This window comes from Artemia sp. Qi Xiang Cuo, chromosome 2, assembly GCF_049724085.1.
Source record: "Artemia sp. Qi Xiang Cuo chromosome 2, ASM4972408v1, whole genome shotgun sequence".
NCBI lineage: Eukaryota > Metazoa > Arthropoda > Branchiopoda > Anostraca > Artemiidae > Artemia > Artemia sp. Qi Xiang Cuo.
The window spans coordinates 19,525,760-19,552,819 of record NC_142795.1 but is presented as its reverse complement, the minus strand read 5'-3'; positions in this window follow the sequence as shown (position 1 = coordinate 19,552,819).

Genomic DNA, 27,060 nt, shown 5'->3' with positions numbered 1-27,060 from the left:
AGGGTAACTCTGACCTGACTAGACAAAACTAGTGTTGGGCGATAATTTGATTAAACGATATATCGGTATTTTAACTTTCGATATTTCTGATCAGTTTCTTTGCCCAGATGAACTATAGGTTCTGCCAAAATTCAATAACAGAAATTTTAATTAAAGAGGATTTTGTGCAATGTTTTCCAAATTTTGAATAAAATACAAAAAACTTATATTACATGAATGAATATCACAAAAACCCAACTTGGAATTACTCGGGCTCGGGATAAAGAAAAATAAGCTACTGAGTATTTTTGGCTATTCAAAATAAACAGCTTGCCAATATTTTCCCCTGAGAGTTGGTACTGCCTTTCAGTGATTAAATAAAAAAAAATCCACTGAAAGTACGGAGCAGCATTAAAACTCAAAAGAGCTCCGTGTATGAGGGGGATAGCCCTTTTCAATACCTTGCTCTTCACACCAAAATTTCTTTTTGTATTATAAGAATCTCCTTAGTTTAATTAAACGGTTCTTTTGTTTCAGGAGTTGTTCTTAAATAATTAGGAAAAGGATAATATTAGGGTAAACAACAAGGTACTGAAGAGAGAGACCCCCTCCTCATACACCGGAAAATTTCTATTCATTTTAAACTTGAATGTTGCTCCTTGCCTTTATTTGAAAAAAAATGTTTTTATTTAATTATTTTTCAAATAATTCTGGAAAATCCGCCTTTTCTTTCCATGGAAAATCCCCCCCCAGGAAATTCCCTTCTTAGAAAGTTCCTCCCAAGTAAGATTCCCCTTGTTCTAGAAATTTCCATCCCTGCTGAAAATTCCCCCAGGAAAACTTCTTCCAGGAAAATTCCGCTTGGAAAATTCTTTCGAGTCAACTTTCGTTTGAAAGAAAAAACTTGATTTTTTTTTAATCTCTAATCATTTTTCAAATCATGCCCGAAATCCTTCCTCCGTGGAAAATATTTCCGGGAAAGTTTCGCCTCCCAGTGTCTCAATAGAAAGTTTCTCCTTTGCAAAATTCTCCCATTAAGAATATATCCCGTAAAAAATCACCCCCACGGAAAAATCCCCCAGACAATGTCAACTCCTTTGAAAATTTTCCCTGGGTAATTTTCCCTATATATCTCTACATGTAAAATTAAATTGGCAAAGAAAAATTAATTCAAATAAAAAGAATTTAGCATAAGAATTCTGGTTAATTTCCCCCGTGTATGGTTTCCTTTCGAAAGTTCATCCCAGAAACTTCCCTCCTTATGGAAAGATCTCCTCTTGGAAAATTCCCACTGCAGAAAGTTTATCCCTCAGAAAATTCACCCACCCAAAAAATGTATGTTTACTTCCCAATAACAAATACTATATGTAGACACTGGACAAATTTCATAACTTACAACCTTTTCCCCCGGGACTTGTAGGGCCGTGTCCTCCCCCTAAGGCATGATTACTTGACTTTTCAACTATGCTGATCAATCTGGCTATCTAAAAATTTGATCGGATGATTTTGGGAAAAAAGAGGCGAGGGGGGGGGGATCTAGTTGCCCCCCAATCGTTTTGGTCACTAAATGAGGAACTAGAACTTTAGTTTCAGGTTGAGCAAGCCCTCTCCCGATTTTATATGACCATTGGTTCCACAAGATCACCTTGGTAAAAAAAAACAATAAATAAAAAATAATAATAAATAAATAAAAACGCATCCGTGATCTTTCTTCTGGCAAAAATTACGAAATTTCACATTTTTTCAAATGGAAGCGAGAAATAGTCACAATAAGGTTCTCTGATATGCCGAATCTGAGGCTGCGATTTGTATTAAGATTCTTTGACTTTTTACGGACAATTCTGGCCTTTCTTAAAAGTCATACAAATTTGCTGAGGCTTCCATGACTTTTGATGGGTACATGAGACTTGATGAATATTACAGATCTGGATTCAGCATAAAAGCCAATTCACTTGATGTACCTATTGTTATCAAAATTCCGTGCTTTAGAGTTTTGGTTGCTTTTTGGCCGAGCTGCTCCTTGCTTACAGTTTGTTACCACGAACTATATGATTAAATGATCAGGCTTGGAATTCACTCTCAGAAAGGTGGTGGAAATGGACATTGATTTTATGACCAAATTTCTATAGGTATTTTTGAGATATATATTACAAGACTTCCGTGACTTGGGTGGATCAGTATTTCTTGGAGCTAAAGACTGTATATTGAAAATTTGGAAAGCCGTGACAGATTCAGTTGCTGACGAAGTTCGCCTTACATTGACTACCGAAACTTCTTCATATCATCTTCAAAAACTGGCTTGATTTTGTAGTGGCAGAATATCAATGAATGTCAGGGCATTTGCATCTGTTGATACAGATTCCAGTCAGGCCAAATCCATGTCTCTTGCTGTTTTACTCTCAAGTTGGAGAAGATCGTCAGGGGTAATATATAATTTCTTGAAACTTTCTTGAAAAATGAAAAATGTGGCGATCATGACGAGCGTGATCTGAACAACGCCCATAAGCCCAGAAGGTATTTTATCTAGTCAAGACTTTCGGAGGTTCTCAGCAACATTTGAGAGACCATCCTCACCAAACGTAGTTTGCGAACAGGCTATGCCAACTTCTGGATACAGCTGTGCATGCTGTGTATCAGCATAGACGAGGCAATGAATGGAATGCATTATTCTTCTTCTTGGCCATTTACGAGATAATTTTCTCTGTTGGATATACTGCGGGACATTCACCGGTAAATAAAAAGTTTTCGATATCGATATTTACGTTCGGACATTTGATATTGACATTTGGTGCGATATATGGATATCGATATTCAATATCGCCCAACTCTAGACAAAACATTGCTCTGGAACAGTCTGGGTTCCAAGACAGTCAAATAGGGTTCAAACAATCTTTCAAAGTATCAAGGACGGTAACAATAAAATATGGTTGTTTGAATTGGTTAAGGAGGAGCTCACAAAACTATGTTTATCTTAAGAAATCGGAAGCTGCTAGTGCAGAATTACTTCTCCTCAGAAGGAAACACTATTGATCTAGAAAAAAAAATTCTAAAAAACTTACTTCATTCCTAAAATCCCTTCACTTTCCTTTACCCTCACTCCCTAATGTACAAATATATAGCTGAAAGTACATGTTTTTCTTGCATTTTTCAATTTCTTGATTTCGTCAACTTTGCTTCTTTGCCATTAAATCTATTTGAAGAAAAGAGTAAGGTGCTAAAAATGCATAAGAAATGTTCTGCTTGGGTTATCTGTTTGCACAATAGGGGGGGGGGGTAATGTGAAGTGAAGCACTTTTAAGAATGGTATAAATAAGTATTGGAATTTTTCTTTTTAAGTTGTTTTAGAAATTTTTATAGTGTTTCCTTCTGAGGAGAAGGAATTCTGCATTAGCGTGAATAGGAAAAAATCGGTAATTCACTTGCTTATCAAAATGAACACCATACGCAGTTTTGTAGATTTTGCTAGTTGCAGGCGCAAGAGAGAAAAAAAAATTAAACTTATGTGAAAACTTTCCAAAAACACCTGACGCCACCCAGCTGAAGAAGGTGTAACTATCCTTTGAAGGTGTAGTTGTCTTTGGGAGTTAACAGACATTTGACTTTCTACGGCCGAAATGTATTGTCAAACATAACGATTTTTTTTTACTTGTTTATTTCCATGATTAAACGTGGCAACGCTGAAGGAAATGTGATACTACTCTAGGTACTTAATAAGTTCGAAATAACCAGAAGAAAAATCTCAGAAAATAGCAATTTTCAGGCACGAACAGATCTAAGGTGGGTGCAGGGTGGAGTTTTACTTATTCATGGTCTCGGTACCTTAAAGCACATTCGACACCAAATAAGATTCGGTAAAATAAGTTGAATTAATCGATAGAGCGTATTGTGGTGAAGAAGTAGAATTCGGATCTCAACTTGATAAAATGCAAATAAATATAAGCAAACATGGCTGCCCGCAAAAATTTTACCAAGGGGGACCGAACCTTTAAACATTTTGTTGGCATTTTCATATTAGCATTTATATGACTTAAGAAAACGTCTTCTTTTTTAAACCGACTCCATGGTAAGAAAAACGTTAGAAACACCCCTCTGGCCACCAAATGTTTTGGCCACCATATTTGTCGATATTTATTCGCACGGATTCAATTGAACTGCAGTAATTCAAAGGGCCGTATGGGCCCGTATGTGACATTTGACTTTTATGAACAGCTTATAGCAATTATAAAAATTAGTTTTTCCGTATATTTGATACGATAAAAGTTTTTTTTTCTAAGACAGCAGGATTTATGTTCGACTTATTAATGTAACTTAATTCGTCTTAGGTTTTCATATCACTCTTCACTTTTCTTCTAAAACTATTTTGAAAATTTCTTTTTAAATTAACAAAAAAAGCAATTTTTTGGGGTGAAATTCTTAATTTTCTCACATCTGTTGACATTGGGGTGATCCTGTCGTTAAATAGCACTTCGCAAGGTGACGGGGGGCAAAAGCCGCCAACAAAAAGGTCTTTAAAAATGATCATGAATAAATTTATCTTATTCATCAAATCAATCGAACGTTGAACAACTTAATTGGGGTCTCTTCTATCTAGGAATTTCCTTTGAGGGGGAGGGTTGAAAAAAATCCCTCTGCGGACATATATTACATGTGTTTTACACTATTAAATGTATTTTTGTTACTTTTGTCGGGATTACACAAAAAATTCGGAAATGGGAGGGGTTCGAACCCTGTAACCTTCAAACCTTTGATTTTTTGCTTTTGTCGGAGGGCTATCATTTAAAATTTTCACTAGATTGTGTACTTCACATATTTTAGCTTCTTAGGGGTGAGGGTCGAACATTGGATTATAATATGCTAACAACAACTAACGAATCATGTTTTGTTCGACTTCACAATTAGAAATTTATATCTTGTAGCCAATTGCATAAACAAGATCACAACAATTCATCGTCAACAAAAAGAAGAATCTTAGCTTATTCGAGGAGATTCATTTTGCAAGACAAAGCAGTACGAATTGAATTTCAAATTATGATTTCAAGGGTCTAAAATTGCAAAGCTCGTTCAACCAGACTTCCCACAATCAAAAATACCATCATCAGCAGGATGCAGCAACTTTGTTACTAGTTAAAGTAGTAGCTTAATGGCATAACAAAATTGCTTATTGCGAATATTTCTAAGAAACAATAATTTGTGAGTACTTGCGTTAGTACCAGCAAGTAAGCAATAGTTTTTCAAGAGAGGGACAGATTTTTTCATTTTCATCCAAACTTCAAAAAGGGCCGAACATATATATATATATATATATATATATATATATATATATATATATATATATATATATATATATATATATATATATATATATATATATATATATATATATATATATATATATATATATATATATATATATATATATATATATATATATATATATATATATATATATATATATATATATATATATATATATATATATATATATATATATATATATATATATATATATATATATATATATATATATATATATATAAGAAAGCTACTTGTTAAATATCCCGAAAACCCTCAAGAAGTCAGATCTATGTGATCTGAGGTAAACTGGTGTGTCTTTCGCTTTAGGTGATAATCAGCTTAGCCTGAGCGAGAGAAACTATTTCGCAGGTATATATTAAATAAATATTTAATATATAGAGGGGGTTAGGTATTTAACATTATGCGTTCTGAGCGGCCTGCTTTCTGTAATTCTCTTCTGTAGTTTCCATAATTTTGCTTATAAAGTATTACATTTTCATCATATTTTGGTTTATTTCATTATGATTAACCTAACTAATCATTATGATTAACCTAACTGCCTTTCTTGAGTGTTTTCGAGATATTTAACAGGCACCAAAAAAGTGAACGAGGGGTGTTCGATTTTCAAGAATAGCACACCAGGAGTGTGCTTCGTAGTGGGGAGGTGCTGTAAGCTTTACTTTCGTTGTTTAATAGTGGGCGAGTCCATCCAATGGTGCTTACAAACTATTATACCATTTTGCAGAGCAAGATATTCAAGTCCATAGATGTTTCGTATAAAAAGTCTCTATTTATATCAAAGCCATAGCTATAAGCACACACTTATCTCGTGCAATACATAAGTTAGACTCTCTACTAAAACATACAAATATATATATGACCCTATTCCACCTGTTGAGAATGGGCAATCCCTTTAGCATTACTTTTAGTGCATTTCTCAGGTTTTGCAGAATTTACGAGTCCCCAATTATGTTATATTACTATTATTCTCTCTTGACATTTTTAATTCAGATATAAAATCTAGAGGGATTATATAACTCCATGCGTAGTTTCCTGTTAACTTCTTTTTTTCTAACTGTACTGGCAATAGGAGGGAAACCTTTTGTCTACATTAGGAATAGATGAGACAGAGAATTCTTCTTAAATTATAAATTCTTGAATAGCTATTCTTCTCCCCAACAATACCCATTAATGAGGGGGGGGGGGGGAAGGCAAATTTTGAAAAAAAAAATTTTGCAACCCTCCTACATTTTATAAATTTGTGCCACAACTTCCGCATTCAGTCAGACTAGAACTGGGAGCCAAGGATGTGACCTGGGAATGTCACAATTTTAGGGAATGATAGGCCTGTGGGGAGGGGCTGGTTGCCCTCCATTCAATTTTGACTCTTAAAAAGGGCACTAGATCTTCCGACTTCAAATCGGTTGAGCCCCATCCGATCCGAAGTTTACACGACTAATCATTTCATAAAAACCTTATATGCCCAGGGCATAACTTACAACCCTTGCCTCTGAGGTCTGGAGGGTTGTGTCTGTGTCCACCCTGAAGGCATTGTTATATGGTCTTTGGACTATTGCAAACAAAACGGTTGTCTTACAATTTCAGTTGAATGTGTTTGGGGAAAAGAGGGTTGTCAGGAAGGGGGGAGCTAGTGGCCCTCCATCACTTTTGACTCTTAAAAGGGAACTAGAACCTTAAATTTCCAATCAAATGAGCCTAATTTATAGTTCACACAGCCACCTCTTCCATAAAAAGCTTATATACCCCGGGGCGTAACTTACAACCCTTGCCCCTAGACTCTGGGGGTTGGGTCAACTCCAAAGGTCTTGCTGTGTGATATTTAGACTATTTTTGAACTAATTGCTATCTCAAAATGGTGCTTGTTTAGAATATGGTAAGTACGCGTGAATTGTATTGCGAAGATACCCGGTATTCCATGTGAGTTGCCCTCCCATCATGGGAGGGGTAGTTCCATGTGTAGTTGTGGGGGGTAGTTGCCCTCCCATCACGTTGACTCTTAAAATGGACCCTAGAACTTCTTTTTTCTAACCCAATGAGCCCCCTCCTAAGACCACCCTTTTCATTTAAACCTTATATGCCCCCGCGCATTACTTACAATCCTTGACCTGAGGATTTTTGGAAGGGTGCTGTCATCTTCAAATACATTATTATTGGATCTTTCAACTACGCTTGACAAAATTGTTATTTCAAAATTTGTATCATATGTGTTTGGGAAAACGATGGGTATAGAGCGAGGGGGGGGGGAGGGGTGGTTGCCCTTCAATTACTTTTGACTATTAAAAAGAGCACTAGGCGTTGAAATATGTAATCGAATGAGCCACTTTCGAAGTTTCTATGAAAACTTCTTCTATACGAAGTGCCTTGCTCTAAAACCAAAAAAAGAGGCGGGGTAGCTGCCGTCCGATCAGTTTGACTCTAATGATAGGCACTAGAACTTCTCCCTGCTAGTCCAATGAACCCCCTTCGAAGTTTATTCGACTGCCCTTTTTATAATAGCCTTATATGCCCCCAGGGCATATAATTAGGAATAGATGAGACAGAGAATTCTTCTTAAATTATAAATTCTTGCATAGCTATTATTCTCCCCAAGAATACCCATTAATGAAGGGGGGGAGGTAAATTTTGAAAAAAAAAATTGCAACCCTCCTACATTTTATAAATTTGTGCCACAATTTCCGCATTCAGTCGGACTAGAACTGGGAACCAAGGATGTGACCTGTAGCTAAAACGGGTTTCTATCGAAGAAAGATGACAACAAAAAAGTGTACTTTATATTAATTTTATCGCCTTTTTTACTACAGCTATTATTCTATGTTTTTTTTTGTTTTTTGCCAGGTCTATTTGCCAAGATACAGTATTCTTTAAGTGTATTCGGTTTGCCCAGACTCCTCCTCCTAAAGCATCTCTATATTTCAATATTGATCAGATAGTCTGATTTGTAATACACAGTCTCTTAACATAAAGTAAGGAGCAACACCGAAACCAAAACCAACAGAAACCATTCCGTATGTGAAGGTGCTGCCCCCTCCCCGAACACCCCACTCTCCATACAAAATTTTTTGTTTAACACTTTTAAAAAAAGATTCTTAATTTAATTTAAGGGCCCTTGTGTTTAAAAGTCGTTCTAAAAAAAAATGGATAAACATTCAAACTGTTGCGCAAAGCGCAAGGTATCGAGGAGGGGATATTATGCTGCTACTAATGTAGCATAATACATTAGTACATTAGTAGCATACTGCTACTAATGCTAAAGCTGTCAAAGAACATAGATATAATTTTGTTAATCTATTTTTCAGGTTAACCAGAGGAGGTATAAAACTAAATTAAAAAAGGCCAAACTTATATATTCTTGAAGAAAAACCGAAAAGATTTAAACTATTATTTTCGTTTTTCCTGACAAAGGCTGTGTCAACATAAAACGAACGGAAATTAATTTAAAAAAAACTTTTTTGACAAAACAAATTTTTCAGGATAAGTAAAGAACTCCATTAAACCAAAAATGAGCAAAAACAGAATCAAATGATCTACCACGTAAAACTGCCATAAATCAGCATTAAAAAATAAACGAAACCCAAAACGAACAGAAATTACAATAAATAATCGAGCCAAACTCAAAACGAGCAGAAAATAAAATGGGTAGGGTTCAAAACCCCTATGCCTTCCCAAGGCTTGAACATAATTTGCACATTACTGACAAAAAATACAAATCAATTTGCATTGTCAGTTTAGTGTGCATATGCTGATTTTTATTCCTTAAATGTTAATAATATTTGATTTATTAAAGTTATAAAAGTGAAAACATTAGAAAAAAATCCAGTAAAGTGCAAATTGTGTTCTGGCCTTGGGGAGGCCAGTGCTGAATAAAAAAGTTCTCTTAAAATTTTGATTCGATGTGTTTTAGGGAATGATAGCCTGTGGGGAGGGGCTGGTTGCCCTCCATTCACTTTTGACTCTTAAAAAGGGCACTAGATCTTCCAACTTCCAATCGGTTGAGCCCCATCCGATCCGAAGTTTACACGACTAATCATTTCATAAAAACCTTATATGCCCAGGGCATAACTTACAACCCTTGCCTCTGTGGTCTGGAGGGTTGTGTCTGTGTCCACCCTGAAGGCATTGTTATATGGTCTTTGGACTATTGCAAACAAAACGGTTGTCTTACAATTTCAGTTGAATGTGTTTGGGGAAAAGAGGGTTGTCAGGAGGGGGGGGCTAGTGGCCCTCCATCACTTTTGACTCTTAAAAGGGAACTAGAACCTTAAATTTCCAATCAAATGAGCCTAATTTATAGTTCACACAGCCACCTCTTCCATAAAAAGCTTATATACCCCGGGGCGTAACTTACAACCCTTGCCCCTAGACTCTGGGGGTTGGGTCAACTCCAAAGGTCTTGCTGTGTGATATTTAGACTATTTTTGAACTAATTGCTATCTCAAAATCGTGCTTGTTTAGAATCTGGTAAGTACGCGTGAATTGTATTGCGAAGGTACCCGGTATTCCATGTGAGACAATGCATAAACAAAGGGTTTCTCACTCTGGGAACTATATTTAAACTTTAGTTTTTTGGGGTTTAGGGGGAATAAAAGGTACCTGGGTTGTGTTAGATTCCGTATTTAATATATGCTATGCTTTACCCCCACCCCCCTTATGTGCAAATATCTGGCCCAAATTTTTTTCTGAACTATTATATTTTTATCTTATTTTGTTTTTTTTCATTAGCATTAACGAAAATTCACTTCTCGCATACTTACCGGATTCTAAACAAGTACCCACAAAATTTTCATCGGATGAATTTTGTGGAAATAAACCGTAAAAAAGGGGGGGTAGTTGCCCTCCCATCACGTTGACTCTTAAAATGGGCCCTAGAACTTCTTTTTTCTAATCCAATGAGCCCCCTCCTAAGACCACCCTTATCATTTAAACCTTATATGCCCCCACGCATTACTTACAATCCTTGACCTGAAGATTTTTGGAAGGGTGTTGTCATCTTCAAATACATTATTATTGGATCTTTCAACTACGCTTGACAAAATGGTTATTTCAAAATTTGTATTATATGTGTTTGGGGAAACGATGGGTATAGAGCGAGGGGGGGGGGAGGGGTGGTTGCCCTTCAATTACTTTTGACTATTAAAAAGAGCACTAGGCGTTGAAATATGTAATCGAATGAGCCACTTTCGAAGTTTCTATGAAAACTTCTTCTATACGAAGTGCCTTGCTCTAAAACCAAAAAAAGAGGCGGGGTAGCTGCCGTCCGATCAGTTTGACTCTAATGAAAGGCACTAGAACTTCTCCCTGCTAGTCCAATGAACCCCCTTCGAAGTTTATTCGACTGCCCTTTTTATAATAGCCTTATATGCCCCCAGGGCATAACTTACAACCATTGTCCTTAGGTCTGCAGGGGGGTCATCATCCTCAAAGACATAATTTCTGGGTCTTTCAACTACTTGAACAAAATGGCTATCTCAAACTTTTGATTGGATGTGTTTGAAGAAATCATGGGCGTGGGTGGGTGGGGGAGGGGGTTGCTCCCCCCACCCACCCACGTACGTACGGGTACTGTTGTACGTACGTAACTGTTGAAAAGGTCCTTTCAATTTCCAATCAAATGAGCCTCTTTTGAAGTTGCTACGACGACTCCTTCTATACGATATGTCCTGGTCTGAAAGAAAAAAAAAATATTACGTTGTGCTCACATCGTTCTTTACTTAGGCAGGGCTGCTGCGCTGCCTATGATAATCCCTGTTCGTTTTTTGTTTCAATGCTACCCCATACTTCAGTGGAAAAAACATGTTTTTTTAATTTAATTTCTGATGGTTATTCAAGTCTTGCTGGAACCCCCCCCCCTCCTTGGAAAACCTTAGTGAGAAAGTGCCCTTCACGAAAAATTTCTTCCCGTGAAAGATTCGGTGGGCATTGAAATGAACTCTGTTAGTCATTTAACCCAATACAATTCAGATATGAAATCGAGTTGAAGCAGACGCATCAGATATAACAATTTTTTGTACTCAGGGAAGGATGGTGTTGGACAAAGTAAGTATTTATAATTATATCATTTTTAGGCTCTTAAGCTTTAGAGCTTTTACGTCTTTTAGCTTTGAAACTGCATGTAAGGACTAACGAGTGAATCGGACTAATAGCACAAAACTCTAAAAAAAGTGATTTTTTTTTACAATATAAACATAAGAAAATATAATTTTTGGTATATTTCTGTATAAGTAAAATTCTTCAATTTTAAAGTTACCCGTCAAAGGCTACGAGCCTGAGACAACCAGATTTTAGAAAAAGGGAAAAATACCCCCAAGGGGCAGTATTATCTTGATGAAAATTACACCATCAAACTTCGCATGTTAGAGAACCCAATTGAAAAGTTATCAAGTCCCTATTTACAAAAATGTGAACTTTGCTTCTTTTTTTCTAGATTAAAATAATTAATGTTTGTTTATTTTTTTTCTTGTTGCGTGAACGTATCCAGGACCTAGGCCTAGAAAATTAAAGAAGGCTCTTCCGAATGAAAATTGACTGCTCTAGAGCCCCTTTTCAGCTGCCGAAAAGTGCGTCAAAGCGGAGAGGCGTTTTTGGTCATTTCATGGCAAAAAACTTCAATTCCGCTGCAAACAGGACAACAGAAAAGTGAGGGCAAACTAAGCACAATTGCGTCAGGATTTATCTGATGCAGGGTGGCTATGAGATTTTAAACTTATTTAAAAATATCAAAACTTAAATATTGAGCTTACTATTTTCAGAGGCGGTAGTCCCAGGCAATGGCACCTTTTGTTCCCAATAAATCATGTAGTTAGTATGAAACAAGTTAATATAGACATTTAGTTTATAAAATTCTATTAACTATGTTGAGTCACTTGGTATTTGATAGAAGTTATGCATAGTCATGTACAATTGCTCATCAGCTAATATGTAGGAGGGCTGATAGGTCATTCTCTAGGAATAGGAAGAGGGTGTGCCTGATGCTTAAAAAATACATTTTTAACACCAAATTTTCTCACTCCCCGTGAGCCGTCAAATAAATATAAGTGAGGTTCTGGGTGGGGAGTAGAGATTTATCTTTAATCTAAAATCATTTCAACAAAACCTGAAGATAGTTCAGCAGGGTGATAGGTTCCCTCTTATGGCAAAAAAACTTTATTTGTAACATTATACATCAACTTCATTTGTAAATTTCTTACATATTAAACAGTTTGTCATTATGAACTGTAACTAAAGAGTAACTCTTATTAACAGTAACCTAAACTCTAAAATTGATTTTTAATTACAATCAAATAAAAAACGAGTTTTTTTTCAACTGAAAGTAAGGAGCAACATTAAAACTTAAAACGAACAGAAATTTTTACAAATATGAGGGGGTTTCCCCCTCCCCAATACCTCGCTCTTTACTCTAAAGTTTGACTTTTTTCCAATTAAATAAGAATAGCTATTAGATTAATAAGCCTTTTTAAAAGTTTCAAAATAACCTTTTGCGTAAAGAGCAAGGTATCGAGCGGGAGGCAATCCCCTCATTGACGTAATAATTTCTGTTCGTTTTAAGTTTTAATGTTGCTACTTACTTTTAGTTAGTAGTAGGGCCTTATTGAATCCGAACAGGACCACGTGGTTTATGGTTTTCTCACTGAGAATGAAAAAACAGGAATTTTCTCACTTGGAAAAACAGGAACTTTGTCACATTTATGTCTGTTTTCTTGGATGGTTACGTGTGTTGATCGATTTATTTGATGTTTTTATGGATTTTGTCAGTGAGAATTTGAAAAACAGAAACTTTGTCCCGTTCATGGATTATTGAGTCTAATGGGGGCAGGTCAATGACACTTCCTTCTTGTTGTTGCTCGAGCCAAATGTTATGAGTTTCCCGGAAACAGTTAGATCCCCCTTCTCAGCCAATCAGAGGGCTTGCTTACATAGTAGCGGCGGAGTGAATATAAGGAAAGGATTTTTGCTATAGTTTTATTAGTCTGTGAATAGAATTCAAAGGAGTGAGAAGAAGAACAGTTTGACTTTACTCATTTGGATATATTTGTAATAATGAGTGGACTGTTTACACTATTAGAAGTTGATAGTGGAGTTGATGGTAATAATACAAGACCACCAAACATTGCAGTGGAAATTACGAAAGGATCGTGGCTCTGTCTGGAATGGGATACAGTATATGAAAGATATTTGATATTCTTCAGCAAATTTAAAATGGAGGATCAATTATATTTCATCGCAAAAGTTGATATAGCACTTGTGAGTAAACTTCAATGTGCTGTAAGTTCATTTGTGAAGCATATCGAAGATAATAAACTCTATCACTAGTTGTACATGCATATTATTATTGATGATGTTGTAACTATTCAATAAAATTGTTTCGAAATCGAAAATGTACCATCTCTTTTCTGGCTAGAGCTAACGAATAATGGTCCGTCTAGAGTCGGCAGTCAGAGTAAAAAGGCTGAAAACTGAATAAATTTGAGAAAGAGAGAATTAGATAAAATTTAGTGTTTATGGAAAATTATTTGATTTTGGATGATGATTTTCTCGAATTATCTCCAACGCAGGATATTCTCTCAAGGAGTACTTGAAATTATAATGAAAACTGATTCTCCCCTATTGGACTATTGTATGAAACTTTTAAAATGTGATTCAAATGCTTATACTCAATTTATTGATATATTAATTGGAACAAAGCAGAATCATATTGTGGATATACTTTTGAAAACATTGCCAACAGATTCAATGTAGATGGCTCCTCCGTCATTCGAAAGAGGTAACGTCACAGAGTTACTCCTCTCCCCCATTTCCCTCTCATTGAATTTATCGAGCGAGGACGCTCAGTTTCGTTTTAGCTGTGAGTGAGTTGACATCGGAAACCAAAAAATTTTCTATATATGTCCATAGTGCTTGTACACTCTTGGCAGTTGGACTCAGTGTGAGAATTGTACAATTATTGATGACTATAGTGAAAAGTGTAAATTATGTAATCCTTGTAAATTACATAGAGGCTATGCAGTACAAATTAAAGGATGTAATTCATGTCTTGAAGAGGTGTGTGACTCTCCCCCTAGAGGGTACCTGTGCTCCAATTGTCACAATGATAAATGTGATCAGTGGGAGAATACTTACCCCGCTATGATTGGAAAGAATCCCAAACGTGATTTTAGTTTATTTCTACGAGATTGGTATCGTCGAGGATTTAAATTATTCTGGGAAGAGGAATCTGGTCTACGATTCAACTGTTGGGCTAACAAGACAATCTGGTTTCTACGTCATCGTTGTGATGACACCACCTACTATGACTATAAACCAAGTGATTTTTATTTGGCAGTTACCGAATGTGATTCACAACTTGAAAACACTGTATGTGATATTGCTTCAAATAGACAGATTGAAACTCGTGAATTTCATAATATGAATGCAAATAGTATCATTGACTATACAAAGAGATGTGACAAGAGTGAAGTTACATTGTACTGCAGAAAATGTGATCCTGACATTGCAGTCAATCAAGATCAATATACAGTGAATCCAAATGATTTACCAGCATTAGTGGTTCACGACAGTTGCCTATACACCGATGAAGAAATCTAAGAGTAATGATTTAAAGACACTGTTGTATATATACATTTTATTAATAAACAAATTCACAAACATTTTTTAAGCACTTTACTCTTAGGGCACTGAAATCAATACTTTTAGAGAGGATATTTTCCACTAGAAAGTCGTTCAAACGGGGATTGTCACTATAAATGTGGAGAAACTGCTTGTAAGTATAGCCACGGCACCGGAACACAAAATATAGTAGCGCATGGAAGCCACAGCTTTTAGTCGTTAGATCCTGCACCATCATCCGATTTTGAATAATAGTTTTCTCACTGCTCTCAATATAGTTGCTGATGTGGGGTGTGTAGAATGTATAGGGTAGACCAAGAGGATCAAAAAAATCAATCGTCTTCATTGTTTGAAAGATGCACAGCCAATGACCCGTCAGCACAGTCGACGGACTGCTATTAACAATAATCAAGGTATTGGTCACGCTTTGAATTTTTCCAAGATAGTCTGAGGGTGGACCATAGGATTTGTACTGAGACATGTAGGGATCAATATTAAATACATTGATTATTTGCCTGGTGTTCATGGCACCAAGTATAGTAGAACACTGCCTTCGGGAGTGATTTCCCAATAGGTTTCATATTGATTTAGTGAAATTAGGGTAATACTCTCAGCCAATGGGTCGGCAAATGTACACTCTAAACGCACAGTCCCCGTACGTACTATACTCATATCCTGTGTGCCAGACAAATCCAATACAATGATACCATGTGTTTTAGCGAACATATCTTCGGTTATACCATTTTCAAATAGTTGAGAGTCATGGTCTAGGGTTTGCATGGTCAACTCATACAATGTTCTATAGGATTTATCAAAAGATAGATTGTAGAGTGGGTTGCCGTTTACTTTGCACACAAGAGTTGAAAGTCCAAACATCTCGAATTTATGTGGACATTCAGTCCATGATCCTATTGCACTGGCGCTCTTTACAAATGCCAAAGCAAGTTTTGATGGAATTTCGCCATTGATAAAGGATGAATCGGTGAAGGTGCGTGAGCCCATTGCAATATGACGCTGATTGGTGACTGTATGAGGAACAAGTAGTTTAATATTGTTTCCATTGGCTCTCAGTTTTTCACGGCCAAAGCAACAGAACTCATAAACTGTTGTTTGCGTACATGTAGTATTGTCGAAGTGAGGGAGAGACTTACATCAGGATTGGCAGCAAGTTCTTGTCTCAATATGAAATTGGAGGGTGCAAGCGTTAGTTTTATATCCACTTTAACATTGGGCTGCATCCATTGGGGTTTATTAAATATTTCATGATTTATTTTTCCAACTAGATGTAATTCACTAGTTGCAGCATTTTTAAGTGCATCTGTACTATCAGAATTAGTAATATATTCATATCCATTGGAGGTGCCTCTCAATTCCTTGTATGACTTGGGTGTCATCAGTATGAACTGCATATAGCTCGTATAATTTTAGAGAACGTTGCTTGTTCTCACGAGCGTGCCATTGATATAGACACTAATTTGACAAAATAAATTATGTAATATACAATTTTCATAGGATATTCCATTGGTCCGAACCAGCATTAATTTTTTGGATTTCTAGACTTTCATTAGCAAATCTATAAATGTGGCCGATAAATCTACAAAATAGTCTTCATTAGAATAAATTTGAAAGTGGATATTATCGGAGAGGGGTTGTAGTGGATAAAATTGTTCATAGTATCCATGCTTGACACTCACATCAACATTTTCTGCATTGAATAGATTCAATGAGGCGGTGATTGAAGGTTCAGAATCCTTATGTGGTAGGTAGGACATCTTAGGAGAAGAAATCTAGTTTCGATCTAACAATTTTCTTCCTGGGGCTTCTGTTTACAGCACGTGTCGGCTTTTTCCTTCTTTTCTTTGACAAGAGGGATGTCTTACGTTTCCGACCTGAGTAGAGACTGATGAGGGATGCGTTGTTTCTTGACCTTTTTAAGCCTTTACCATTCTGTTTTAATTTCTCGCCAAGGGTTCGCGCACTGGACCTAAGATTTTCCGAAGCACTTTTTTTAAAATCCTTGCCAGAGCCCCAATCGTATAGTGTAGAGGATGCAAAATCTGTCGCAGCCGGTACAAGATATTTTCTAGCCAGTGGTAGCGAAGAGCGAAACAGCTCAGCAAACCAACTGCCAAGACCATAACCAGACATTGACGAGCGACCCTTGTAATAGTCCATTCCGTTGCCCTGTTGTCTTGGGCCAAGAGTATTAACATAGCAGTCAATATCAGGACAAGTGAATATCACTTTTTTATTAGACATCTTGCTTTTGAACGATGGGTCGAAAATGACATGTAATCACAGCCAACCCTTTTGAAATTGATATGAGATCACCCAATTCGGTTTCTTAGTGTTAACTGACAGAGTTCCAAATAGGAAGTGTTTACCGGGATATACTGAAGAAGCTTTATATTGTAGTGGTGAATATGTTCTTGATTGGTTCTTCGTTCAAGAACTCGTAGGAGGGGAACATTTGAATTACCAACCCGAGATGTTTCCACAAATGAAGCGTAGAGAAATATACAAGTGTCTGTGGAGAAGGCAGGCGGATAGTCAGCAAAAATGAAATTAGTGTTTCCGGCACTTTTACCATTGATTATATTGAGCTTAAAACCAAGAACATCCTTTAGATTATCGTTGAGAATAACCTTTTCACTGGCAATAGGTGAACTAATGTAGATCTTGCCCTCCTCCTTTGAATAGTTAAAATGAAAAGCTCCCTTACTACGGGTAGAAATTCTTTTATTGATGTAACGACATAAATTATTCATACATGTGAGTTCCTGGTAGCGTAATTCAATGTATGGAAAATCCAACCAATTGATTTTTTGAATTTGTTCTTGATCACCTGGTGGTGGCGGCCAATCATAGGGTCTAATTTCTATATCATATTTACGATCCTTTCTCAGGATGTCGTAGGTATTTTTGAGAATACAATCGACAAGAGCAGCTTCACGCTTTTCATCAAAATTGATGGTGGGGGAGAGTTTCGTCCAAAAATCCCTTGTTTTATTCAAGTCGTGGTAGAGAGGATCAGAAACGTGGGACATGAAAGTCACATAGAAATCATTGGGCATTGTTAATATCTTCAGCACTGACCCAAGAATCAAAATCTGACTTGTATCCTAGCCAGTGAACAAGCAACTGTTTCTTACCCCTACGAGTACGACTCTTTAATATCTTTTCAATTTGATAAATTTCACTAGTGTTTCTAACTTTTTGCAGTTCATATTCATAAAAACCGCCAAGAATCTCGTCATCTTTGGTGTCTCGCAGTCGATAAGTTATGGGTATGGTGTCCAGGATTTTGGACACTTTAAAAAGTTCAGTGCTCCATAAATAATTCCCCTTTTCAAAAATATTGGTTGTTCTATTAATTCGAATAGTATCACCAACATTGAATTTCTTCTTCTTTTTTGTCTTTGTACCATCGGATTATTGCTTTAGAAAAGTCTCAAATGTATTCTCACTATAATAAGCATCTCTTTGTGTTGAATTGGACAGATATCGATGGGGTTGCTGATTATAAATCAACATGATTTTATCTAAATCATGAATAAAAGCAGATGTATTTTTCAATGTGCAATATCCTGAAAATAATAGACGAATAGTTCTTATTAATCGTTCAGCCAATGCAGCCTTTATCGGACTGTGACTATGATAAAGTGTTGTATTATATTCCAAAAGAACCTTTTGCACATGGGGATTAACAAATTCACTGCCACGATCCGATTGAATTTTTCTATATGAATCCTGTTCAAGAATACTTTCAATGGCTCGAGCAACTTCAACACCTCTCTTTGACCGCAGTGGATTGGCATAGGCATAGCAACTAAAGATACTGATTGCCACTAGAATATATTTGTAGGGTGCATTGTGACGCCATTGAAGTGCATCTAAGGTTAAGAGATCCGTTTGCATTATATGCAGAGGGAAAAAGGCTTTAGTTTGTCGATATTGTTTATTGCGAAGCATGTGATTCCGAAGTAGTGTGTAACTCGGTACATTTTCTAGATACTCTTTTGCATTTTTCACTGTGGTGCCGGAGACTTTGGAAAGTGTTTTGGGAGAACTTAAACTTCCCGCTTCACCAATATTTTTATAAAGAACTTTCAAAACTTCATCCATTTTGAACCTAAACACGTAGTGTAATGTCCACTCCACTTGTGCACACTGGCGGGCGAATCAATTCGTCTTCGCTTTTGACTAGCAGCCACAGGTGTTGTAAAATCAGTAGTGCTAGTTTTTTCAAATATTGACTCTTCTTCTTTTTTAAATGGTGTTGTTGGTGGACTATATTCTCTTAGTTTCTTTAGGATTTGGTTATTACCAATAAGACTTTTGGGAAAGTTTGATACATACAGAAAGGTGTATAGATTATTGTCAATGGATAAAAGTCCTTTACGATTCGATACCATATCACAAATTAAATCAACTAGATTATAACTTTTTCCTTGAATTGTAACTAGCTTCCCAATGCTGTCTACTTGAACTTTATCATCAGTTTCCATCATGAGATAAGATAGTACTCTTTTAGTCTGTCGTCGATAGGTCACTGGTAATAGATTTCCAATTCTCAAGACAACTGAATTCAATTCCTTCTCCTTGAATTGTGCAGAATCTGGAGATACTTCATGTTTAGAGGTATCGGCAGTGGGTATCTCATGATATGGTTTATGTTTTTCCACACGTCGCAATGTATCTTTAAGTAAAAGCAGTTTTTTATCATCGGCAATACGCTTATCGTTAATGAATTTGCTTAGATTGTTTTCAAAATGTTCAACGGCCGAGAGTATAAGTTCAAATGGTGTCAATTTATATGGTTTTGCCATTCTCTAGAGAAAACTGTTTACAAGTCCTGCAATTATTGGCAGTAAAAGTGTGAAAAAGCTACCGCCTGCTTGAAGGAGCCGTTTTCTTTTAAATTTTTTCCCCTTGTTTTTACAAGCCAAGGCACGTACAGTGGAACGATGTTGCTTTGTCTGTTGTCTAACACCTTCTGACAGTTGAACATTGCCCTCAGTTAAATTTAAACAAAGTTCAGATATTAGATTAATGAAATCACTGTCAACACCATGTTTGAGTATAGCCTTCCTAAGCAATGGTTTTAAAGTGCTTAAAACGGAAAATAAATGCCGTTGTTCGTGTAGTTTCTTCTGTGTCATAATGGCAACTAATAGCCTTTTCTACTGTTCACCGGAAGATATACTGTAATTTCATTGTTGAAAATGTCGGTGACTACACGTAGATCCTCGGGCGTGCTCTGATTAAGATCCAGCAAAATGTAACCATAGGGCTTGCTAGTCGCCTGAGTGTACGCTTAAAAAAAAATTTTTGGGGCGCGGGGTTATATCTGTTTTTTGAGTGTTTTGTGTGCGCTATAATCACGCACGACTCGATAGATAATATAGACGGTGCAATTCAAACAAGGGTTCGCATACATTTTCTCTAATGAAACAGATTGTGTAGAACCACGGTTATGGAAATGTGTTCATGATGAGATTGGACAGTGAACAATTGTAGCATATCCTGCGAGAACTGTTCAATGGATTCAGCCAGATCATCAATAATCAGCCACGAGTTCGGTTCAATGCTATTGAAAACATCAAATCTTAGTATAAAGTTTATTTTTATGTATACGGTAACAGACTTTATTAGATCATAGAACTCTTGTAAAATATTATAGCAAGATTAGATTTTTTTCGGTTTTACCGAAAATATTTTATCGAGCAGATGAATTATTTCAGCTAAAAGTGTTGTTTTCTCCGACATTGAGGGCCCACACAGAAACGATCTGAAGGGCGTTTTAAATTGATACATGCTGCTGCTGGGGACAACAGTTAGACTACAACTAACTGTAAATCATACGTGTACAATGAATAAGTAGGAATTTCCCCATAGATCTATCTATTCAACAACAACAAAAACAATATTTCACGGCAGCATTTATTTCGGCATTGCTTGAAAACAAATATTTGTTCAACATGAACTGTAACGATAAAAATAACACTTGTTCAACAAGAACAGTTGACAAAATTTCATGCTCAACATGAAAACTCTATTTGTTCAACATGAACTGCAATGATAACACTTTATAATAAACACTTATTGTCTTTAAACACTTTTCTGTACAACACTTTTTGTCCATCAACAGCAATCACCAACTATCTGTACAACATTTATTGTCTTAAAAACACTTTTCTGTACGAAAACATGTACACTTTATGTACATTAGTAGCAAACTTTTCTGTACAAAACAAGAACAAGAGCACTTGAAAACAACACTTGAAAAAAAACACTTGGAACAATAGCACAGTTGAACATTACAGTGAATTTAAAAATGGGGCCCCCCCCCCGGGGCCCGCGGGGCCGACGGCCGGCCGGCCGCGGGTGGGACCCCCCCCCCACCCTGGGCGGCCGCGGGAAGGGCCCCCCACCCCCCGGGCACCGCGGTGGAAAAACAATAGTTGTCGTCACTGCGGCTGCTACAGGTTAGTGGTTGGGTTAGTGGTGGTGGTTAGTGCTTGGGTTAGATTGGGATTAGTTAATTTATGAACAGGTTGAGTGGTGGTGGTGGTTAGCTGGCAAGTCCTTGGGTTAGTTCAGATTAGGTTAATTTATCCAGACCAAATTGATTGCGATAGTCAATGCATTCAACTCGGTCCGAAATACGGTAGTGGCCGTGGGGTAGGACACTAACACCATTCTCGAGCACATAGACTTTGTCGGATATACACGATATTGCATTCTTTTCCACTCTCACACTATAATTTCTATACTGTAGAGAGCGAATTGCAAGCACTTGTGCTCTCGGCACTAGGCTACTTTCTACACAGTCTCTATACACGCTCATGTTGAAATTGCTCGTTACAAAATGTGTAGGCACCCCTTTACACGCCTTCTTTTCATCCCCACTATGAGTTTCCACGTAATAAACTTTGGGGCCCGGGAACACCCCCCTGGATATCAAATCACTCCCCGTCTCTGATTTTAATATTAATAGTTGGTTGGGGGCTTGATGTTTCACCAGCTCGGGGTAGAGAGATGAATTCTAGTTGGTGAAATGCATCCGCGAGCTGATGTGCATCCCACTGTCCAACACGCAAAACTCCTCTTCATGTAAATGTACATAGACCCGGAAAGAGTATTCATCACAATAGTAAACTTTAGAATCCCTCACTCTTGAAACGGAAATATTGCGCAATTTTTCCAAAAACAACAACATGAGCTGTTTGTAAATATACAGTTATGAACTGAAGCCTGCAATATTCTTGTTCAGTACTACATTTCGCTTTCGCCTGTGTAGAAGAACCATGCCGGTCTCTATGCTTGTGAACGATGTAAAATTGGGATCAGTAATAATTCTTACCAACTCTAAAGGGTCAGTTTCAACATGACATTGAGATCTGTTTCGTACACTCTCACGAATTTTGTCAAACGCTGACTTTAGAATTAGTTCGTACATTTACTTCTCCACCATTTAGTTTACCCTTGAGCGTTTATCGACAAAGGTGTCGATAAACGTATTTAGGTGTCGATTGAACTGCAGGAACCTGTGTATTTTAGTGATCTTGAAACCGTTGCTCACCATCCAGTGCAAAAGCACATGGTGAACAACGATATTCTCCTTAGGGTCCAAATCAGCAATCAGTTTCTGTTTTGAGGGAGTCCAATGCATACCCATATCCTCAACCAATGAACGATTATAGGGGCTCAGAGAGTCCCTGCTCACGGGCCGACTGATACAGGGAAAGACAAAACTTTGACTGAGTTGCGAAGGGCCAGTGGAATGTGACCGTCAATTTTAAAAAACGATTCTTGTGGGCTGTTGTCCTCGACTGTGTTAATGTCGGGTACATCAAAAGGATTCTCAAGCCATTGATAGTTCCCACAAGGCACAGTGTAGTGAGACATTGCCGAGGGGTACAATGAGCTCGTGTCCAAGAACGCTGCATTTGATTTTGCCCCGGTGCTTTGTCCAATCGGATCGGTTGATAAGACGCAGTCCCCATGAACAACATATCCTCTCCTCATTGAACTCTCTAAACAAATGTGTTGATCTACATCGGAGATTAGGCCTATGTACTCCCTACTAATTTTTAATATTAAGTCCATCACTAAATGGGGTGTAGAAAAATAATATCCTATATCTAACCCGAACTCTGAATAGATTTGGTCTGTATTCTTACAGACCATATCCAACAGAGTTAGAACGTCACTGGCCAAGTACAGTCTACAATAATCCCAACCATTTTTACAATCACCCTTGGACCACACCTTCTTGGCAAACTCATACTCCTCGGCTGTGCATTCACTGTTGGTCAGTGAATTGTAAAAAGCTTCAATTGGAGGTACTATTACCTCGCTTAAGTGAGCACCTGCGCAATAATACTAGTTTGAACATATATCTTCAAAGTTCAATAGATAATACATTTCACCGTCTTGAAAGCGCTTTTTAAGCACGGAAAAGCTCTACAAGTTTTTGCGATTCTATACTTGAATCAATTGACTCAATGACTTGGGGACAAAACTAAACGAATCTAAAAACCTGATTTTATTCCAGCACGAATGCCCATTATCCACTGCCTGCCATTTCAGTTCGAGAAGCAATAACTTCTCGGCCGATTTGGGAATAATGTTATAAGTAAATGAACTATTTACCCATGGACAATCTACTCCCCCTCCCTCCCTATGCATACGTGCCAGTGCCGGTAAAATACATTTTAAGTCATAATTTGCGTTGTGAATAAAAACTGGGATAAAAAACTGTTGGCTCACATTTAAATTACACGATTGATGCGCAACCCCCCTAAAATTACTACCCCCTAGAATATTTCCTGCCACAAATGGTCATGATCTCTGACTTTCCCCCACCCCCCACGTGTCCCTTTATTCCCCGTATCCTCCGCGATAAAGTCCCACGTACAACCCCAACAGATTTTTTTGATTCTCAATCACGAGACGATCTTCTGGGGGCCGCACAATTGGATAATTCGTATTTTTCACATGAGAAATAGCACCACTAGTCGTACCAATCAATTTAGTCAAGGCCTTAAACATGCACTTGGGTCCCTCATCCAATGTGTCAACTGTTTCTAACAACCGCATGGTGTTAGAACTGTCTCTTTGTGCGTGTGCAGAGGAAACTGCAATAGCCTGATGTTCTTTGACTCGGTTTGGAAATTGGGGATCTTTCACCTCCACCAGCTTAGCTTCACAGTCCAAAGATATTTTGACGCACTGGAGAAGGGTGTTTTGGAAATTTTTGAATCGTAGAATTGCCCTATCCCCTGAAACCGTTTCCACTGTCTGGTAGCCATACCGGCTACAATGCTTCATGTGATCCCGTAGTTTTATATCACTACGGAATCTAGAGAGGCATGTTGGACAGGAGAAACATTCCCTCTTAAGCTTACCCTCCCCCCGAACTCTACTAATGTCTGTGATAGGGTTAAAATGACCGATTGCATTTGGTTCACTAGGCGGTGTGTATAGTAACCAAATCCAGTGTCTGACCAAATCAACTGACGGGCCCCTTACAGGGAAGACCACCCCCTTCTTTTTTAAACGAACCCCATCTTCAAATTCAGTTTCATACTGTACCACAGTAACGCCAATATTTAAATGAGCATTAGCCCTTTCAAAAATATCAATAGATCTTAGTGTTACTGGGTATTTCCCCTCTAAGCATATCTGAAACACATATGACCTGTTTCAAAACAAATCCGCTGGACACCTTGACAACCTTCTAGATCTGGATTATAATTTAAAACTGTATCCCTTTCCCCACTCCCCCCTCTTAAAATAAAATCTTTCTTAATTTTACATATATTTACGCTTAAATTTTCAATAAATAAAACTACTGAGCCACTTCCATTTTCATTATAGTTCTCAAGATGCGTTATAATTTGATCGACCAAATCTGTGAAAACACCCTCGAAATTTTCCAAATTCGAATAAACCAAACGCATCTCGGAATGTATAAAATGATAATAAACCTCACTTTTCCCCTCATTCAAATAAAAAACCTTTAAAACAATAGAAACCTTAATTGATTTCCTCCCCCACAACTGAATTTGATTCTCCAGAAGTGCACGAATTTTATCTACATAGGCATGCACAATTTCTACAGGGTCAAAAACAAATTTTCCTCCCATAAGTGAATTAAAAGGATCTCCAAACGTTGCAGTGTAAACAACTATTGCATTTAAAATTGTGTTGGTCAATTAAAAATCGGGAGAAGTTGGACCCCCCGCCCCCGCGGGGATCAGCCGCCCTCCCCCCCCTTGGTCCAAAAAATCTTGCGAATGTTCCCCGTCAGGTGTTCGAAGTGGACTCGTTAGGGTATCGGAGGCCAGAGGAGGAGGAGGGTTCCCAGTGAAATCATTTAAAGGCTGCAAAGTGTTCGGGCTCAAGTCTACCAGCTCAACTGTGCTATTATCTAAATTAAAAAGAAAATCATCTAAAAACTCGTCAATATTAAAAGGTACTTCAATGCTATCGTCCCATGTTAAATTGTCTTGAAACTCCGCTGGTGGTTCCTCCCCTTCTTCACTGGACGATGATGAATAGGGGACCAAAGATCGTCCAACCTATAAATGAAAAATAGCTTATTTTCAAAGTGTTCAAATCATCCCTACTGTAAAAATTTGGATTATTGCATAATAACATTTGGTTAATTCAACTGAAGATAATCTAAGATATGACATAGAAGCGCATCCTGTGGTGCTTCTCTGGCCCACAGCGCATCCTGTGGCGCTTCCCTGACCCTTGGCGCTTCTTGAACCCGTGGCGCTTCCCCCGGCGCGTCCCTAACCATGCCCCACAGCGCTTCCCGGACCCACCGGCGCATTCCGGGCTCCGCGGCTCCCGGCGATTTACATAATGTCCCAAAAAACCGTATTGTTAGGCGGCATAAGTCGTTTCGTCTACTTCCCGTACAGGTTGTCTAGGACTCCAAATGAGCCTAGATTATTTTTAATCTCGTGTCTGTTCTGTTTCCAAGCGTATTCTCTGGGAAACAGTACAATTAAATGCTGTAAACCGTTAATTCTTATTCAGGAATGCCTCTCCATGCAAAATCTTGGCAAGTTGATCTAGACAATCGTTGCGCAAATTAAAATTACGCCTATGTGTAAGAGATTGCAATGCTATAATCTCTGTCCAACTCAAATTGAGTGGGGGAAAAACATCTTTTAAAATTTATTAAATTTAATTTTACAGTGTTTAAAAAAAAGCGAAAAGCGAAAAGATTGAATAAATGGGTAGAAACTAATCATCTTTTGAAAAAAACGTGGTCTTCAATTGATAGACTCCTAATATAAAATTGTGTTTAAATAAAACGGCAGTTTGTAACGGAAAGGCAGTTTTCTATGAGGAAATTATGTCCGGGACATAGTATCCCTTTTCGGCTTCACTACGAGCCGATTCAGCAGACTGCTGAATGTATGCGATAACAGTGACCTGATTTAAAAGGGGGAACAATGTCCTTTAATATCTCTGACATAATTTTACTGTGATGAAGTGAATCGATTGTTGGAAGGCCACTTAAAACTATAATATTCTAGCGAAAAATAGCATTTTGAGTTTCAAATGGTGAGATAACAGTAAACTAGAAAATTAGCTAAAAATATTATTATGAGAAAGCGAAGATGTCTACAATGGAAAATTGGAAAGATTAGAAAAAAGAGCGGTTTCTTTGACATGCAAATAATTACATTATATTTAGATATCTCCGAGGGAGGGGGGAGCAGAGAAATTTAAAACAAGGGGTGTGGGATAATAGCGAAAATAACATTTTTTTAATATCTCTGAGACAAACTTTTACACAGTGTTGAAAAATAGTGAAAAAGAAAAAACATTGGAAGAAATAGATAGGTAGGAAAAAATGCTTACATTTGCATAATCCGTCTGGGCTTGGGCACCCGAAGGACCAGGCATTGTATCTTGTCCTGAAAGTCCTACTGTATGACTGGGGTTCAAATGGATCATATTATGTCCATCACTATCTTTCGCAGCCGGGCTAGCGATATACTGGGCTCGTGCAGCCGAGGCTGCAACTTGACGAGGCAGCATTGAGGCTTGATTAAGAGGGGCTTGCATGGATGGCTGCACTTGGGCAGGCACCACTTGTTTGGAAGGCTTCGGCCACCGACCATATTGCTTAAC